The following is a 13,065-nucleotide window of genomic DNA, read 5'->3' as shown; positions in this document are numbered from 1 at the left end:
ATTTTTTAGGTTGCTAAATTATTAAACACCTTATTAGTTGAAAGATTAGATGGAAAAAAGTCATCTCTGTATGAAGGAAAATGGATTGGAAGAGGAAGAAAAAGTTGAGGGAATATTTACATAAAAGATACAGCTCTGTTGTTGATATACAGAGGTAATCCATAATCCATAATTCATTTAAGAAATGAACCCATCAAATTACATAACCACGCATGACAAATTGCTACTGTTGAGCTATCCTACAATAAATTACAAGGAATCATTCTTGTCAAGAGTGTATTTTGTTTGAGACTAAAAAAAGCAATGTCGCTACAAGGTTGTTTTCCCTCTTGTTCCATAGGATTTGTCTGTCACACACAATCTCTCACACTTCCACCATATAATTTGATCAGGGTAGAAAAAGTTCCTTTATGTGGAGTAACCACAAAGTCGCTGAAATTAAAACTGCTTTGAAAATCGCAAGAAAAGACGAAAGGATGAAAAGGAAGAATGTTTCTTCCTCATTGTTTCTTAATACTATTTGTCAGTCAGGTGAGCAGATCCTTAGAGTAAAAAATAAGAAACATTCATTTCCTGAAGTGTGATGTCTTTTTAGTGTATGTCCAGAGCAGCTTGTTAGCATACTAATTGTTTCATTTAATATGCAATGCAGAGCATACTTACTACTTTGAAGTGCTTATTCATGATGTCATGGATATTAGTGTATATTTCTTAATTACACAACAGAACAATCTTTCCTCTTTCAATCTATACTTTCTGCTGCTCTGATTGGTTTCTCTAACTAGCCAGAATAATCATTTTGCCACACAGAAACAGAAAAGGAAAAAAAAAAAGAAAAAAGTAAACTATTTTAAAAGCCATTTTAATTTAATAACAAAATTGGGAGCTGTATTTTGTGTTAAATTAGCACTGCAAGCCTCATATCAATTCAAGGCAAGGTTCCCTGTTCATTACTGCTTAATTAATCAGTCCTGTTTCCATCTAAATGAAAAGTTTTCTCTCTTCCCTATCATCTCTAACATCTCATTTCAGGCAGCACATCAAGTTAATCTTGCTTACATTAGCAACTTATTTCTAATGGCTCAGTTCAATTATTTGGTTGGAGCACGGTGTTAATAATGCCAAGGTTGTGAGTTCAATCCCTGTATGGGCCATTCACTTAAGAGCTGGACTTGAAGATCCTTATGGATCCCTTCCAACTCAGAATATCCTGTGATCATTCATCCTATCCCAGTTTGCAGATGAATTCTGCTTGGTTGCTTTGCTTTGTTTTGGGTAGCTTGGAGTTGAGGGTGGTAAAACAGCAATTGCAAGAAGGAGGCTCATCCAGCTTTGTGATGAACCCACCATGTGAGGACAAACACCTGCTTCCAACAGACTGAAATCTTCTGAACTTTTGGCTTCCTGGTGTGCCTTCTCCTTCCTCAGGCAACATGGCACTTAGAGACATGGTTTAGTGATGGAGTTGACAGTGCTGGGTTAACTCTTGGACTTGGTGATCTTAGCAGTCTTTTCTAACCTAAAACATTCTAGGATTAGAGTATGCACAGAGCTGAGCAAAGGATTATTATCTTATAAAACAACAGATGAGTATGAAACATTCCCATGGAAGAAGAAAAATCTGTAAGGGAAGGAGAATACGGAAAGTAGGGTGGTATCTGAAAACATGTCTTCATTAACCTTTATGCAACATATTCAGGAAATAAAGCTGTGATAAGCACGAGTCCTACACTACCATCAGTAGTATATATAAAAAAAGTATCAAACATTCCACCATGTCACCTTTGAAGGAAGTGATGAACAGGACTTGAACACCATCTAGTTAAATATCTCCTGCTTATGCTCACCCCACCATTCCCAGAGCTGGAAACTGCTGCCACTGCCATAATCTGGTACTTTCTATCACCAGCAGCAGAGCACACTAACTCTGGGATTTAACAAAAACCTCTGGTGTGTTGGATTGCACCAAGCTGGCCCCAGCCAAACACTTACTGAAGCTGCAGCTGCTCATAGATGCTAATCTCTGCTCTTGCCTTGCTCAGTTCAGACTTCAGGAGTAAGTTTTCTGGCTGCTCCGAGTGCTGGGATGCCTGCCTGCCCGTGTCAGGAAGCCTCTGGTTGACACTGCAGCCCCCCAGGCACCACCACGGCTCCAGCTCTGTCCGTGGAGACCCACGGCCGACGAGACGTAACAGATCCTTGCTCGGGTCAGAGCTCGAAACTAAATCTGAGCCTGAGGTGTCTGCATCACATGAAGGCTGGTTTTAATGCCAGCTTGGCACATGGAAATACTTTTGTAATAGACACAAAACACACAATATTAAGTGACCATTCCAAGAGGATGAAAGCTGATTTCTCGAATAATTCCAGTATTTACTTTTCTTCATCCAGCACTCAGGATGTTATTGCAACAGGGAAGAAGGATGTGCAGCATATTTTAACCTTCTAGATTTGCAGCAGCCAGCCTCTGACCTCACATTTACCAGCCTGACTGAAATTACAACCTGCTGCTAAGGAAAACTCTGTCATACTTTAAAGTAACTCCGATATCAAGTAGCTTTGAGATATCTGACAAATGAATTACAGTGGATTAATGAGGAGCTGCTTCAGAAATCCTGCAAAAGAGATCCTTGCATGTTACAATATGGTAATACATTTCATTTAATAGCAATATAAATTATTTGCCGAGAAAAGTGGGAGCCTAGTATTGTGTTATTTCGTTGTGGGCTTTTTTCCCAAGAGTAACAGAAATCCTTCCTATAAATCAGAGTGCACACTTCTGTTTCTGATGGGAAACAACGCTCTGAAAAGCACTGAATTTCAAAGCTGCTTGAGATTAGATTGTCTGCAGAATTGTGCTGATGGCTGTAAATATTAATAAATATGATACACTGGGCCAGCTTTTTTCTTCAGATGCTTGTGCTCTGCTTCCTCTTAAGTGCAGATGACCTGAAGACACAGGCACCAAGAGGAAGAATCTGAGCTAAGAATTGGTTTTAGAGATGCAACGCACAGTGACACTTGCACAAAGGAAGGATCTTCCCATTACATGCCAGCAGAAACAGCCAGGAAGTGAAAATCTCCGTCCAGTCCTATCCCCTCTGCAACTGCTGATGGGAGCTGACAGACAGTAAAAAAATCCTTCTCCATACTGGACAGATGATCCAGGGCTGGACTGTTGAAGGGGTGTCAATGTAAAATGATGGTTATTCCTTACACTGCTTTTCTCTCCATGCCTATTTTGCATAGTCTATTATTTGGGGATAAAAATTATACAAACATTTAGCAATCACGCTGTGGTCACCATGAAAATAATTGCAAAGTTGTAAACACTTCATTACAAATCCTAACATCTTGGTCCAGAATGACACCTAAATATTCAAACTGCCTTGTGGACTTCAGTGCAGTTTATTGATACTTTTAAAAGCAAACTGCTCTGGGACCAGGTATAAGTCAGAAAGAAGAACATGCTTTGTTTATGGCAGAAATAACTTGGTAATTATCAGCAGTGAGAAGGGAAATAGCATAGCAGAGCATTCATATTATTTAGACCTAAATGGAGTTTAGATGAAATACAGGGTTTTATAAAACTGGTTGGCACAGCATGAATTGCTTAAAGAGATGTGGCTGGTGGACTTAAGAGTTGCTTCTGCATCTTTTCCCCTTTCAGCCCTGACAGCTAAATTGAGCACCAATTTCACAAAAGAAATTTGCTCCCTGAAAGAGATTCTACCTCTATGTATTCCTGCTCTGTGATCTGCCAGGGCACTCTTCGCACTATGAAAGTGAGGAAATAGGTTCTCTTGAATTCTTTTAGAGCTTGATCAGTTTGTCAGGCCAGCTCCAAAAGCATTAGGTCATAGTAGGTGGCACAGAGCTCAGGACCTGGTACAACTTCGATCTAAACTGGACACATAACTTGTAAATTTAATGTATCTTTTATATGTGTCTTTTTCTACTTCTCCCTCTATTTTATTTACACTACGATCAATAACTGTGTCAGGGGTATTGGTGTACACCATGTCCTTATTCAAGTATTTCCCTTTGACTTACCTTCATATCTATGTGCTAGGAATACTACTCCTTAGATGTTTACAAAGCAGGGGTGCTTTGAAATGAATTCATGCAGGCATGGACATGAACAAGAGATAGTGTGGTATGACCTCTGACTGCCCCAAACCACAGGGAGCAGCATGCAGAATAGGCAGACTTTTATGAGATTTTTTTTTATCCCCTTCTCTCTCACAAGCATAAGTAGGTGGGAATGTATGAGGCAGGGAATGGTAAAGAAACTCTGGCCAGTCCAACTCGGCCGATGCAGAGAGTAAGGTCATTGCCACCTTGCTTGGGGACAGCTCAGATTACTTTCTCCTGGGAATAAGATACTCAGTCTTGTCTCAGACAGCTCTGGAGCTACCCAGCTTCCCCTTCCCCACCACAGAAAACATGGCTGAACAAGCAAGCAAAAACATCCAGAAAATCCTTTGGGGAGAGAATGTCAAAGCAGATGCAACGAGTCCTTGAGAAAAATAATTGGCTTTCTTTTGGATGAAAAAAAAGAGACCCAAATCTGACTCTTTCCCCCCATCCATTCTTTGATCAGCTACAACAACTAAAGAGAGCAGGAGAGAGGCAGGCAGGTTGACTGCAAGCTGTACTTGCTAGAAGAGCCTGGTTCAGCATCCCTGCTGTGTTATGATCTCCTCCTGTGACCTTGGGCAAGTCACTCACCTCCGTGGTGATTTGCTTCCCCTGCTGTAAAACACAGCCAATTATACAGGCCAGCCTCACAGTGGGTCCATGTGGTGAAGATGTGGAATTGTGGAATACTGGAACAGCTTCTGAGTGAAGGCTTCATGTCAATGAACACCTTGTCCCTTACTTGAAGTGAGACTCCCAAATGTCTACAGAGTATCTGTGGGTTCTTGGGGAGGGTGGTGGGGTGTGCAGACTACTGTAAGCTATATCATTTTCTTCTTGTCCATGAAGATACTTTCGTCAAATAATGACTGCCAGACTAATGACACCCTAAAGTTACAAACCATCAGGCACACAAAGCGAATCAATTCAGTGAGGAAAACAGATTTCACCTGAGTCCTCAGGGCAAAACTAAAAGCAACTGTGCTTTTAATTATTTTTGCTATGGTATTGGATCTAAGAGGATGAGGGAGGAGGACACATCTTTCTAAGAGAGAGGGTTTTCCCTGGAGTGAGACTGTCAGCAGTGTCAGAATCCCAGCTGGGCCACAGTCACAAGTGGTTCTCCCCAACCACTCCACAGGCTCTCCTGCAAGTCTGGATCACCATCACCTTCAATGCTAAGTGGAGTTACCATCAGAGGCAAGTGCTCCCTTTGAGTTTGGTGTTACCCTCACAACAAAGCAGAGCTACATGCTAATGATCGTGTTGATTAAGCAGCCTTTGTGATATAGAAGCTATTAGCTGCCAGTTGTAATGAGGGAACAGGCAGCTCTGCTTTCCACCAGGCAGGCACGAACCTGCAGTACCTGGGGAAACTTGACTAGTGTTTAATTTTTGTGCTAATTTTCAGTTCCTGCTGACCCTTCTCCTAGGTCCTCCTGCTCTGGGTCTGCGATTAGATGCAGAAGTGGGGATGTTGGAAAGATACACTACCTATTATCTCAGAGGCAGCTGTAAACATTACAGCATGATAATGAAATTAGTTTAGCTGAGAGGAATTACAGTGCCCAGATAGTACAGGACAGATCTCATTCATAAAGTGCTCTCTTCTGTGCATTGTGGTGTGTCACTAGGGAAGAGCTGAGGGGTTACAATGGGTATTTATGTCGAAATGAAATCTAATAGTCACATTCTTGCTAGAATTAAGCATTTGCTGACAATATATAAATATATATGCACATCCTGACAAGACAGGCTAATTAACCCACCAAATATTTGCCCACCATGCCAGAATAAAGCCATTATTGAACAGGTTACCTAAAACATAGCAAGGCTGGCAGTGTTCTCAAATGAAACCAGATGGAAACATGTGCGCACTTTTTGTCTCTGTGCCTGGTGCAGAGGAGGGTATGGAGAGGGTGTCTTGTGGCTGGGTGTGAAAAAGATAATGCAGTATCACTCCATCTTGGATGTTTCAGCATGGTGCTATCGAGTGCTCTGGCACCATCACATTTAAGCAATCACTCCTTTGCTTAAAGATTCTTTTTGGAGGTCCAACATCCTAACTCAGGAAGGACACCATGCCAGCTGAGCCTTTTCCATCCTGACAGGGCACACAGGCTCACCCTTCCCCATCAGCACCGATCCTCACCGCTCCTCAGAGAGTTGCAGCTGCGGAGGAAACTATTCTTTCTGGTTTGTTTAGAGAGAGAAAAATACCCAAGGAGCAGACTAGATGTGCCAACCAGTAACATTAATTCACACCATTCTATAAACACTCCTGAAATTCAGTTATCCTATTTCCTTCTGGGAATGCTCCTGCTAACAAACAAACAAACAAAAGCATAAACTCAAATATTTACAGTCTTTGTTTGGGCCTTTCAGTGCCAAATGCACAACCAGGAAAATAAATAAAGTAGAAGACAATGGTGGTAATCGGCTCCACCTGGAATAGGGAGATGATCACGGGTACAAAGAGGGATAAGCCTGCCTGAAACGGGGTGGGGAAGCAGCTGATGGGTGATCAGGATTCGGACACACAGCAGTGCCCTAGAGAACCTTAGGAACCTGAGCCTGGATGGACTCCCAACACATCCCAGCTTTTCATTGAGGAAGAATCAAAAAGCAACTCAGGCTGAGATTTATGGTGCAGAAAGCCCAACTGGATATGAAGTACTCACACTCAAACTTTAAAAATGCTTTTATCCAGCACTTTCCCCACCTAAATCCACTGCAGCAACACTCAGCACAACCCAGAGAGGATGACTTTTTCTGCTGATGTTTTGTATTAATGATGCATTCTTCAAGGGTGTTGTTAAAACAGAGACTAATAATCTGTCCTGTACCTTTTGCTAAGCAATAAAGACAACTAAAAGCTGCATTTAATACTAAATGTTCACACTACATCTCATCTCTCCCCATCCCAAATGAAACAAGGCAAGATGCCATACTTTTCTCCTCACACAGCACAATTTTTTTTCAGACCCCTTGGAAGGGTCTGCCATGACTAAGCATGCAGCATGAGCAAACCAGCTGCTACTGGATTTTTATCTCAACCAGAACACATTTAAACTTGAGAATGGTGTTAATACTGCAAGCTGAATGCTGCATTGAGTCAGCAGAACAGATTTGCTCTTTGTGCCACAGCACTCTTCACTTTGTGCACAGGATGGGGGACTCACTTTAAAGACTTACATTGAAAAGATCCTGAATTTGGCCCCACCATGGCAGTCAGGATAACCACAGCTGAGTTTATCAGCCCTGTTTCTAAGAGCTGTGAACCCAAGAAGTTATATAGGAAAAAGGAAAAAATAAGTAAACCCCAAATGGTGCAAAGCCTGTGAAGACAGAGGAACAGCTACAGCGACTAACTAGGTCTTCAGTGGGTTAATGAAGAAGTCTCCCTAACACCCAGCTTCCAAGGCAAAGCCTTTCCCACATGCTTATGATAATCAAAAGATACTGAAAACCAATTCTACTTCATTCTGGTATAATTGCAGCAGAGCCACTAGAGGAATTGTAACCATTATGTAAGATGAGGCACCATCACAGTGGGGCCTGCTGCTTCAAATGCATTCTACCCACTCTTTTTTATAGATTTCAGCTACCTTTCATTTTAGTAATTAGCCACCATTTCCAAGGAGATCCATAAGTAATTTCCTGCACATCTTGAGCCATAATGCTGCAAGATTGCACTAGAAAGGTAACATAATTTAAAAGCAGTCAACAAAGGGCAGGTGACACACTGAAAAGTTCAGTTAAGCACGAGACAGAGACCACCATTTCATTTAACAACACATAAATGTTGCTTGACCACCACACAGCACACAGGCACCCACCAGAAAACCCAACAGTGATTCCTTCCAAACCCCAAAATACTGCAGGATTCTATTAATAAGCAGCATATCAGCATGCTGATAGCTTCCAGTCAAAGTAAAAATGATGTAACACACTTGAGGGGACAGTGGTCTGGAGGGAGGCTCCTGCCCAGAGGAGCCCAGTATGTCCTTTAAAGAAGATCTCAGCTGGTGGGAACACAGGCACATTCATAACTTCTATGAAGTTCACATTAGTTTTGAGATCTTCTGCAGAAAGCAGGGGGAAAAAAAAATCCCACGTTTTTTAACCTGTGTATGTTTTGCTTTGAAGGAAGTCTCTCAGCTAAATATTATTGAAACAGCAGATGGCAAAATGCAAACTTTATGGAAGGGAAGGCTGCCTTGAGCGGCACGTTATCGTTTGCATGGAAGAGCTATGCAAGGGAAGGAGGGAAGGAGGGAGAGAGAGAGAGTCAGAAGTTGAGATGCACATTTCTAGCTGAACAACTTGGTTAGAAAATGATAACCGTGTCTATAAATGCAATCTTTGGTGTGCTGGCATGGAGATATGCAAGAGTTGTGAATTGGTGTGAAAACTAAAATACCTAGAGGGACTAATAAGTCCCTACGGGGACCCCAGTTACTGCAAAGGATAATTGCAGAGAGCTACAACAGGACTGAATCAATGCCATTTTCCCTGGAAAAAAAAAAAAAAAAAAAAAAAAAAAAAGTATTGCTGCTCTGATTACATTATTCTGAAAAGACTGGCTGCTTTCCTCTTCCCTCCCCCAGCTCAAAAGTCAACTGCAAACCACTAGAAATATGTCCAGAAAGATTATGGTGCAGCTGAAAGCCAGAAGCATATGAGATTATGTATTTACTGGTGCTGTGTCAGATAACATCTGAATGGAGAGGAAAAAAGAGATTCAGCTTTGCAGTCTTTATTAGCATGTTTGGGCTCTTTAAAGGAGCTATCCAATTGTGTCATTGCTGCCAGGCCTTTAAAACTGTATATATCCATGATAAAGGAATCTACTTAATCTTGAACACAAGCCTCCGAGCCCTACCCGACTCTCCTGTGACATGCAAACTTATTGCCTTTAAACAGGAATTAGAAAAAAAAAGAAATGAATAGGGATGCACCATTACCCATAGCATTATATTGCTCAGGAACAGATGTTAATCAATTTTATGGAATGTTTTAAGTAACATGCAAGTACTTTTGCAAAGAACTGTCTGCATAATAGAGATTTCAGCCCAGCAAATACAGGAGATAAGCCTTTATCTTGACTGGGAGAGCTATGTCTATTTTGATTAAAACCAAAGAGGTCTGCACGATCAAGCAATTTTTTTCCTTGGAATTATGTCATTTTCAGAATGATACTACACACAGTCCTGTGAGAAAAGGGAATGGAAATAATCTTGTTCTTGATTGCAGTGTTCTCCTTGTGCAAATGTTCATGCATGGAAAGCATGAGGTACACATGTAGGATGAACATTCCATCCTCAGAGATTCTTGAATAGACAAGAACTGTACTCTCTATTCCAGCTGTGGTAGAAGAACAGTAAATTTGGAGAAAGGACTGACCTTACCTTACACTCTGTAATTTGTGCTACCCAATCTCTCATGCACTGCTGACAGAACTTTAAAATCCCACACCTCACACAAGTAAAAGGAAAAAGGTGCCCTATCTTCTGGATTTGTATAAAAGTAGTAGCTGTGCCATCGAGCTGGGAGCAATTTCAGTCGTTAAACTTCTCGAACCTTGAATGTCATCAGGAATTACTTAGGTGACCATCCACTTGCACTTTAAAGTGCTGCATTTAACTCTCCGTAAAATATGGATTTTATTGCAGCAGTGACAGGACTCCTTTCCACAGCCACTGACCTCTACTGCTATTGCTTATCTCTTCTCAACCTTTCGCATAAGAATACACAGATGTAGTATGCAAACAGTTTTCCCTACGTGTGTGTAAGCAGGTGTTACATATATATGAATACATAAATAGTTCAACCTGGCTGACACAGAAAGTATGTTACCAGCTCCTTAGAAACATTTACTACACCACCAAATTCAGTGCTTGCTTTCTGCAATTACCCAACTTCTTTCCTGTAAAAATGCCTATACGCCTACCCTCTTACTTCCACCTCCTCCAGCACTCCCCAACCCGTTCTTTTATCAAATAAAAGACTTCACATTTGTCAATTCCTGTAACGTCCCCAGATCTGCTCACTCTGCCCCCTTCTTTTCACTGAGGAAGCGCCTCATTTCAACTGTGCTCTACATTCAGTTCTGCACTTTGCCTCGGATTTCGCTCACGATCCGAAAGGTTTTGCCCTGTATGCATCTCACAGCAACTAGGCAGTGTCAAGAAACAGAGACACACTTTAAAAATTATTAATTTCTAGTTACTCATCCTTCTGCCGCTGTTATTATTAAATATTACTGTTATCCTCTTCCAAGCACACACGACCCTTCTCCCGCTCTCACCACCTCTCCTGGCCCGAAGTGTCTTGCTGGCGATGACAATCCCCAGGAAAACGCCGCATCCCTTCTGCTGGCTTCCAAGGCCAGCACCGCGGTCCCCGCTCGTCCCTGAGCGCCGGGCAGGGCGCGGAGCCCCGGGGAGGTCACCCCGGAGCGGCGGCGGGGGCAGAGCCCTCCGCCAGACAGCTGCCAACTTTGCGAAATAAGTGCTGTCCCCCTCCTCCGTCTCCCGCCCCCCCTTAATCAGCATTCCCAATAAGCACGGCAGAAAGAATAAGAAAGAAAAAGGAAAAAAAAAAAAAAAAAACAAAAAAAAAAGCAGAAGGCGGCTGGCTGGTGAGAGGCACAACTTGCCCCTCCAGAGGCGCGGATCCGCATCTCCTCATGTCCTCATCTCCTCATCTCCTTACCGGCACGCAGGGACGAGGCGGCCGAGCCTCGCCCGGGTCGGAGGCAGCGCAGCTCCCCGGGCCCTTCTCCCGCCGCTCAACCTCCCCGCCTCGCACTAGGGCTCCCGCTCGGCCAGCAGCACTTTTTAACTCCGGCATGCAGGCAGCCCGAGCCGAGGGGGCTCTCTATCTGATTGGTTTCCATTCACTGCTCCTGATTAATAAAAAAAAAAAAAAAAAAAAAAAAAAAAAAAAAAAAAAAAAAAAAAAAAAAAAAAAAAAAAAGGAGGAGGGGGAGGGAAAAAAAAAAAAAAGCCAAACTCCTCCCTCTCGGCTTGGCTCCCTGGCAGGCGCGCACACACAGCCGCACACAGGCGCACCCGCACCCCTGGCGCCGGCGCTGCGGCTGCGGGGCCGCGGAGCTGCCGCACCGGGGCCGGCGCGGAGCGGGCGCGGAGCCGAATCCTCCGGCGGGCAGGGATTTGCAACTGAATGCGGTGGGAGGGCAGAGGGGGAGGGTTGTGCCAGGGAGCCCCCCTTCCCCGCCGAGAGCAGCCAGCTTCTTCCCAGGCGTTTGGTAGCGATAGCTAAAGCGGAATAAAATCGGGGGAGGGGGGATACAGAGGAGGCAGAGGCACGCTGCTCTGTTGTGAACTGTGTGTTTGTGCTGTGCGGCTTCTCATCCTCCGAGCTGCTCTTAAGTCCTTCTCTCGACATCTGAGATGCCCCGCTGGTCTTTTCCCACACTTCCCAGGAAGTTCCTGGACTTGATGAATCAAGATATTCCGGTGAATTGTTAATGGAAATGACACTTCGTGTCGCATGTGGCGGTTTCTATGTGAATGGAAAGCAGCGGAGGGGTATTCTCCAGGTACCTGCCTTTGCTTGGTCCCTCTCTTCCCGGAGGGCTCCCCACTCAGGAGGTTGTGACTAATCAATGCAGAACGGACTGAAATATCAGCTTGTGCTGTGGGACTCCTGGAGCCCCTCTGCACACATGCATTGTACAACCTCTCCCCCCACCCACCCCCCAACCGCCTAAATACAGCCTGAAATAAGGCTTTACGTTTATCTATATATTAAATTACGAGATGGAAATTGCCAGCCAGTTTATTATTTACCTGACAAGAGTCCACTCCAATTCAGCTGCATGGTGTCCCCTTAAATTCATAGCAAATGTTGCAAGAAGAGAAGCTTTCTGCCATTTGCCTCTCACATCTCCACAGTCTTAGGTTTGACCTTTATGGTTTTTTCCCTGCTAGTAAATCTAAAGTCATCTTGTTTTTCTTTCTTTTTCTATTCCTTTTTTCTTCCCTTGCTCCTATCCACCTTTCACATTTTCTGCATGCTGTATTGTCTTAAGGATGGGTTTGTGCTGGCTCTAAGCCATCTTTGTGTCCTGTTTCTGGACTATTTCAAGGCTTTTAGTATACTTTAAATACCCTGAGCACCAGGAATTCAGGTAGCAATCTTGCTGCTTGTGCTGTAATTTCTACAGTGCTGCAGCACCATGTCCACTGCATAGCAGGAACTGGTGCTGGCTTGTTGAAAAATGTGGAATATGTAAAATTTTCTTAAGGAAGGATGTTCTTTAATATTGGATCTTTGTGTACTCTCAACACTAGTCAACAAGAAGGGAGATTTACTACATGAAACACAGCTAACAAGCATGCTCTAAGTGATGTCCAGGTGTTAGGAAAACAAATTACTTATTGGTAAAATTGCCTTGTTAAGGGTTAGGGCCTGACATGCTACAGTGATCTCAGACCTGGGTGAGGTTACCAGAGCTTGGGAAGAAGGATGTTTCATTGATAGTGGACACAAAGAATGCAGAATTTGTGAGCCACAAGGACAACTGGCAGAACTCCCAAGGTAAGGAAGAAACTAATAAAGCTAACTCAGCAATTGTGCTGAAATCAGCTCCAACTGGGTAAAAGGTAATTCTGGCAGGGAGAGATCATGAACGCCGACTCACGGACCATCGACCCAAGAAACCCAAAAACTCAAGAGAAAGATTGAGCATAAAGATTAATTAGCATGAGAAACAAGAGAATCATTAACCAACAGAAGATAGGATACTAACTAATAGAGAACTATATAACTTGTTGCCCATGAACACTAATTCCTTTATTTGCTGCAATGTACAAATAGTAAAAATTTGATAGCTGGTGTGCTTGATTTGTGGAATACCACCAAGCACCCAGGCTTGTGCAACTGTGAAGTAAATAA

At 43.1% G+C, this 13,065-nt stretch overlaps 1 protein-coding gene across 1 annotated transcript in view; it reads right to left on the bottom strand.

The window, feature by feature from the left end:
* The window catches only part of LOC130249917 (cadherin-6), a 102,024-nt gene extending 91,016 nt beyond the window's left edge, over positions 1 to 11,008 (bottom strand). Inside the window, exon 1 of the mRNA XM_056485078.1 lies at positions 10,858 to 11,008. The gene's annotated coding sequence lies outside the window, so the exon portion shown is untranslated. The remainder of the gene's footprint in view (positions 1 to 10,857) is intronic.
* Between the last annotated feature and the right edge of the window lie 2,057 nt (positions 11,009 to 13,065).

The sequence above is a fragment of the Oenanthe melanoleuca genome, chromosome 2 (assembly GCF_029582105.1).
Source record: "Oenanthe melanoleuca isolate GR-GAL-2019-014 chromosome 2, OMel1.0, whole genome shotgun sequence".
Classification (NCBI taxonomy): domain Eukaryota; kingdom Metazoa; phylum Chordata; class Aves; order Passeriformes; family Muscicapidae; genus Oenanthe; species Oenanthe melanoleuca.
This window is presented reverse-complemented; position numbering and strand designations above follow the sequence as displayed.